Source organism: Dendrobates tinctorius, unplaced genomic scaffold, assembly GCF_039654945.1.
Source record: "Dendrobates tinctorius isolate UK_male_01 unplaced genomic scaffold, ASM3965494v1 ptg000036l, whole genome shotgun sequence".
NCBI classification, from domain to species: Eukaryota; Metazoa; Chordata; class Amphibia; order Anura; family Dendrobatidae; genus Dendrobates; species Dendrobates tinctorius.
The window spans coordinates 26,708,992-26,714,991 of NW_027361704.1; positions in this window are offsets into that span (position 1 = coordinate 26,708,992).

Consider the following 6,000-nt stretch of genomic DNA (forward strand, 5'->3'; position numbering starts at 1 on the left):
CTGGTGCATCGCTAAATGTAAAAGGGCCTTTACTCAATAATAGTGGGTCAACATGGAGCGCCCCACAGGGCTGTAGGGTATCGGTACCAGGCTGGTCCTTCAGGGAATGTTGCGGCGGTAATGACCCATGACTCGGTCCGTGGCCCTGGGCGTCCAATAAAATAAATGAGGAAAGTTTGTAGGGTATTAATTTGTGACGCCACCCGTGGTGTTCGGCAATAAGGGAATGGCCGACGCTGCCTAAGGCGAACACTGGAGCCGTTGGTGATGCAGCAGAGTTGGTACAGCTCTCCATGGGTAGAGCTAGGCCTCAGGGCAATTATAGTTCTTATAAGGGATAGTGACGGGGCGCAGGACTGAGGGAATAATGAATAACTGCAGACACATGAACTGTAGTTTCCTTTACCTTTACTTGATAGTTTGCAATGCAGACCGGAGCACTTACAAATGGAAATGGAGTTCTGGACAGACTGGAAGCAATCTAGGGTCCCCTAAGCCAGATGGAGTTGGAGACCTCCTTGCTGCGCTGTTGTCTGAGGTCCTTGCTGCTTAAAGCTATGCTCGAGCCTCTGTTCCTTATGGTCCCTGTACTTGCCCGTATGGCAGGCAGCTTGAGCCTATTGCAGGTGTTGCACCTTTGTGGCGGCTCCGGGCTCTGATATTGTCATGATCCAAGGTGGATCTGACAGCTTAAATGCATAAAGTGAACTTTTGTTCCTTTGGCTGTGTGACAAAGTGTGATGTGATTGCCCTCGGTGGCCATTAGAATTATTACACGTGGTGTCGTTCATTCTAAGTTGCCTCGCTGGTGGTGAGTGGTATCGCACCTTAGTTTTAGGGTTAATGTGCACGCAATTACAAATCAGGTGTTAGGCTCTATAAAAGGGAGCCAGGTGTGTTCAATCACTGTTGGTGATATTGTGTGTTAGTCATTCACAAGGAAGCCTGGGTGAATGAAGGAGCTGCACATGAGTCCTGCGCAGCCCAGCCAGAGGGGACGAGTGGCAGCTAGGTGGTCTGCAAGAAGGGCTGGCATGGCGTGGTGGAGTCACAGTTTATGGTGTTGGCAGGAAGTGCTTGCATGGCTTGGTGGAGTGACGCCTATGGAGAGAGTTGCACTCAGCATGTGGGACTTGGTTGCTGTGAGCTGGACTCAATCATGCTTGACTTTTTGGGCAGGAGCTGAACTCATCTTTGGGACTCTGTTACTGGACTTCTGCAAGTGGTGGTGGACTCTGCTCCAAGGCTGCACTATGATGAAGGATCCAGTTATGGTGATGGATCCGGGTGGAGGAGAAGATGCACGCAGGTGGTGGGCTCTGTTGCTAGGAGCGTACGCAACAGAGCAAAGCTAAGTGGTGTTTCCCCTGTTTTGTCATCTTTCCTCATGTGTGTTTTGGTGCAGTGGTGGGATTAGTTTCCGCACCGACCAGTTCCCGAGTGAGGGTTTAGGTCAGGACGAGCTAGGGTTTTTAGGTTCCTGTTGCGTGCCCGGTGTGGAACCGGCATAGGGAACGTTAGGAGTGCAGGGACACTGGCTCAGGGGAGCTCAGGAGGTCTCCACTTCCCTATTCCCTATTGCAGGGCCCACCATTGTTAATGTTACCCAGGTTCCCCCTTTATTATTTGGATTCGCCTTACTGGAGGCGGGGTTTCCAGATTTACGTGTAATACCTAAATTCACCTGTTGGAGGCGGCGTATCCAGCTGCACGTCTTATTATTTAAATTCGCCCCACTGGAGGCGGTGTATCCAGAGTCACGTGTGTCATATGGGTTCGCCTTGCAGTACTCGCTGCGTCCAGACACACGTGACCGTGACATTATCACCAACCATACATTTTTTTTTTCTGGTGAGCTTTGGCCATGTGGAAACCTGTGACTAATTGCTGCCGGGCCTCACTGAGGTGAGTGGGGAGCGGCAAGGTGTGTTAGAGCCGCTGCAGCATCAGTTATCAGGGTCTGGGGCCTCTGCTCAGGCACCCAGGAAATTAAAATGGCGGCTTTGGCAAATTGCGGGTCTGGCAAAAGCCCCTTGAGTCGCTGCTGAGGAGCGGGACTTGTTCATACAGGCGGACGTAACCAGACAGGTGGGTGGAGTTGGTGATCCCCATGGTGCTGTCTGGGGTTCCCCAAGGTGAAGGGGTACGTCCCTGTAGTGAGCAGACTGGTGTATAGTCCGCGGGGCTCACGCCAAATCTTCAGTACCGCCGAAGAAGCCGCCCCCTCCTGGTCGTGTGGAGGAAGGCGACCAGCGAGTATATTTTTCCTCCATGTCCCTGCGGCTTTGGTAAAAGCCCCTTAGAGTCGCTGCTGGGGAGCGGGACTTGTTCATACAGGCGGACGTAACCAGACAGGTGGGTGGAGTTGGTGATCCCCATGGTGCTGTCTGGGGTTCCCCAAGGTGAAGGGGTACATCCCTGTAGTGAGCAGACTGGTGTATAGTCCGCGGGGTTCACGCCAAATCTTCAGTACCGCCGAGGAAGCCGACCCTCCTGGTCGTGTGGAGGAAGGCGACCAGCGAGTGTATTTTTCCGCCATGTTCCTGCGGCTTTGGTAAAAGCCCCCTAGAGTCGCTGCTGGGGAGCGGGACTTGTTCATACAGGCGGACGTAACCAGACAGGTGGGTGGAGTTGGTGATCCCCATGGTGCTCTCTGGGGTTCCCAGAGGTGAAGGGGTATGTCCCTGTAGTGAGCAGACTGGTGATAGTCCGCGGGGCTCACGCCAAATCTTCTATACCACTGAAGAGGCCGCCCCCTCCTGGTCGCTTGGAGGAAGGCGACCAGCGAGTGTATATTTCATCCATATTTATGTCCCCTTCTCCTCCAGGTGTGTGCAGCAGGTGCGCTGCGGGGGAGTAGGGACAAATCTCAACCCTCGCCATTAACCAACCCTGAGAGGGTAGACCTCATGGTGAAAGGGTTGGAGGGTGGTGTCCCTTGGTGAATAGCGGGGGTGTGAGTGTGGTGACAGCAGGGGGACGCCTCTGTTGTCGTGTCCAGAATGAGTTCACCAAATATATGACAAACGAATGTGTGCAATAAACGATCAGGTCCGGACCTGTGTGTGAACGAGCATGTATGGGTGGCCACCAAAAAACATCTTGTGGAAGTGTGTTGTGGAGTCTGATCAGCTCATAGCAAACATACACATACATAAACTCGTTCCCCTGGTCTTCACTGTGGAGATGAGTGGTGCCTCCAGAACACATATCGCCAATACCAGCGGTGCGTTTGTCATTAACCTGAAGTGTCAGGTAGTGGTGGGGTGAACTCAGGATCTGGGCGTCCCCGCTGTAGGTGTTTCCCTTATGAGGAGTGGTCTTGAGGGTCCAGAGGCCCCTCATTAAGCAGGGGGTACTGTCATGATCCAAGGTGGATCTGACAGCTTAAATGCATAAAGTGAACTTTTGTTCCTTTGGCTATGTGCCAAAGTGTGATGTGATTGCCCCTGGTGGCCATTAGAAATATTACATGTGGTGTCGTTCATTCTAAGTTGCCCCGATGGTGGTGAGTGGTATCGCACCTTAGTTTTAGGGTTAATGTGCACGCAATTACAAATCAGGTGTTAGGCTCTATAAAAGGGAGCCAGGTGGGTTCAATCACTGTTGGTGATATTGTGTGTTAGTCATTCACAAGGAAGCCTGGGTGAATGAAGGAGCTGAACATGAGTCCTGCGCAGCCCAGCCAGAGGGGATGAGTGGCAGCTAGGTGGTCTGCAAGAAGGGCTGGCATGGCGTGGTGGAGTCACAGTTTATGGTGTTGGCAGGAAGTGCTTGCATGGCTTGGTGGAGTGACGACTATGGAGAGAGTTGCACTCAGCATGCGGGACTTGGTTGCTGAGAGCTGGACTCAAGCATGCTTGACTTTTTGGGCAGGAGCTGAACTCATCTTTGGGACTCTGTTACTGGACTTCTGCAAGTGGTGGTGGACTCTGCTCCAAGGCTGCACTATGGTGAAGGATCCAGTTATGGTGATGGATCCGGGTGGAGGAGAAGATGCACGCAGGTGGTGGGCTCTGTTGCTAGGAGCGTACGCAACAGAGCAAAGCTAAGTGGTGTTTCCCCTGTTTTGTCATCTTTCCTCATGTGTGTTTTGGTGCAGTGGTGGGATTAGTTTCCGCACCGACCAGTTCCCTAGTGAGGGTTTAGGTCAGGACGAGCTTGGATTTTTAGGTTCCTGTTGCGTGCCCGGTGCGGAACCGGCATAGGGAACGTTAGGAGTGCAGGGACACTGGTTAAGGGGAGCTCAGGAGGTCTCCACTTCCCTATTCCCTATCGCAGGGCCCACCATTGTTAATGTTACCCAGGTTCCCCCTTTATTATTTGGATTCGCCTTACTGGAGGCGGGGTTTCCAGATTTATGTGTAATACCTAAATTCGCCTGTTGGAGGCAGCGTATCCAGCTGCACATCTTATTATTTAAATTCGCCCCACTGGAGGCGGTGTATCCAGGGTCACGTGTGTCATATGGGTTCGCCTTGCGGTAGTCGCTGCATCCAGACACATGTGACCGTGACAGATATGCTGCTGTGCCCAAAGTGTCTGATAGGCCAGGGGACCTGCAGTTCCCTGCCCTCCATATTTAGCTGCTGGGACTGTTGTACCCGTGCAGCCACAGACTCCGGCGTCTGGTTCTAGTGCTCTGTTCTGTGGTGAGCTTGGTCACAGCTCCACTCCCCAACTTATCTTTCACTTCTCTCTTCCTCTAAAACTCTTCTCTGACTCAGACTTCAACTCCCGTCTGGGGATGAGCTCCTCACTCTTCCAGTCCCCACCACTGACTGCCTAACCCCACCTCCATGCCCGAACTAATAGGGAAGCTCCCCTAAAACCGGATTTTGAGCTCCCCTTCTGGTCTGGAGCCAGGAAAAGTGTTGAATGCTGATGTTACCTGACCAGGGAAGTCCTCCTTGCTTCTAGGCATGACATCACCCCCTGTGAGGGAGGCAATGCCACAGTGGCAACCGGACTCCTTGGGTGCCACAAACATACCTCTGATGCGACCCTACCCCATTAATCAAGCCCATCCTTAAACTCCGAGTTCTTACCTCCATCTGCTATGACATAACTGTAACATAGTCCAAAAACTGTCACACCAATGCCAGAAATTTTGTTAACAAAACAAAAGGAAATCCTAAGGTCAAGTGGGCTGGTCATTCACTGGTCCTGGATCTGCAGAAAAGACAATGGCCCACCAATTTCCCCACCCCAAAGCTATCTTCCCAATCCTAGACTAAGTCTACCCCCTATGACCTAAAAAACTCTTAACCCCCACGCCCCCCCACTTTCCTTTGTGAACGTGCAGAACTAGCTATTAACCCTAACCCTTTCCTGGCCTCCTTCTAAACCCATGTCTTGTTTGGGCCTACACTCAAGCTACGCCCGTTGCTATCTTTACCCAAAAAGTGGAAAATATAAAAAATGAATTATACACATAGTGATATTGTTAAAGCTTGGATATTTCATATCTAATACATTTTATTACTAAGACATCACATTTTGTAAGAAGTATTGAAATGCTCCAGACACCACATTACTTGCACATCTGCCATGATTTTTGTAACTGTATTGTACAGTTGTAATTACCCAGGCTTATCAAATACAGTTTAGGCCCAGGTAAACCTCAATGCACAGACCCAGTGCATGCCGAACAAGCCGTGATAGTCTGCAGACACCTTGAATTTGTATACACCTTTTTAAGAGCTAACTTTTGACACTTGGTGTCAGCTCCTAAGCATTGTGCTATGTGGTATTTTATGTTAAATAAGTTCCACGTTATTATGGGCTTTCACAGAGTTTTATTTATGACCTGGCAAGTTTATATACATGATCTGTTTATATATTGTGTTTCAAACACTAATTAGCTCTCATTTGACTTTAGGTCCCTTTTTAGACGATTCTACAGGTATTTGTATGTAATACATTTTTATATTTTTTCTATTTGCATCTTAATTCGGCACAAGTCTAATTTACTAACGAATTAACATTTATATGCACAGT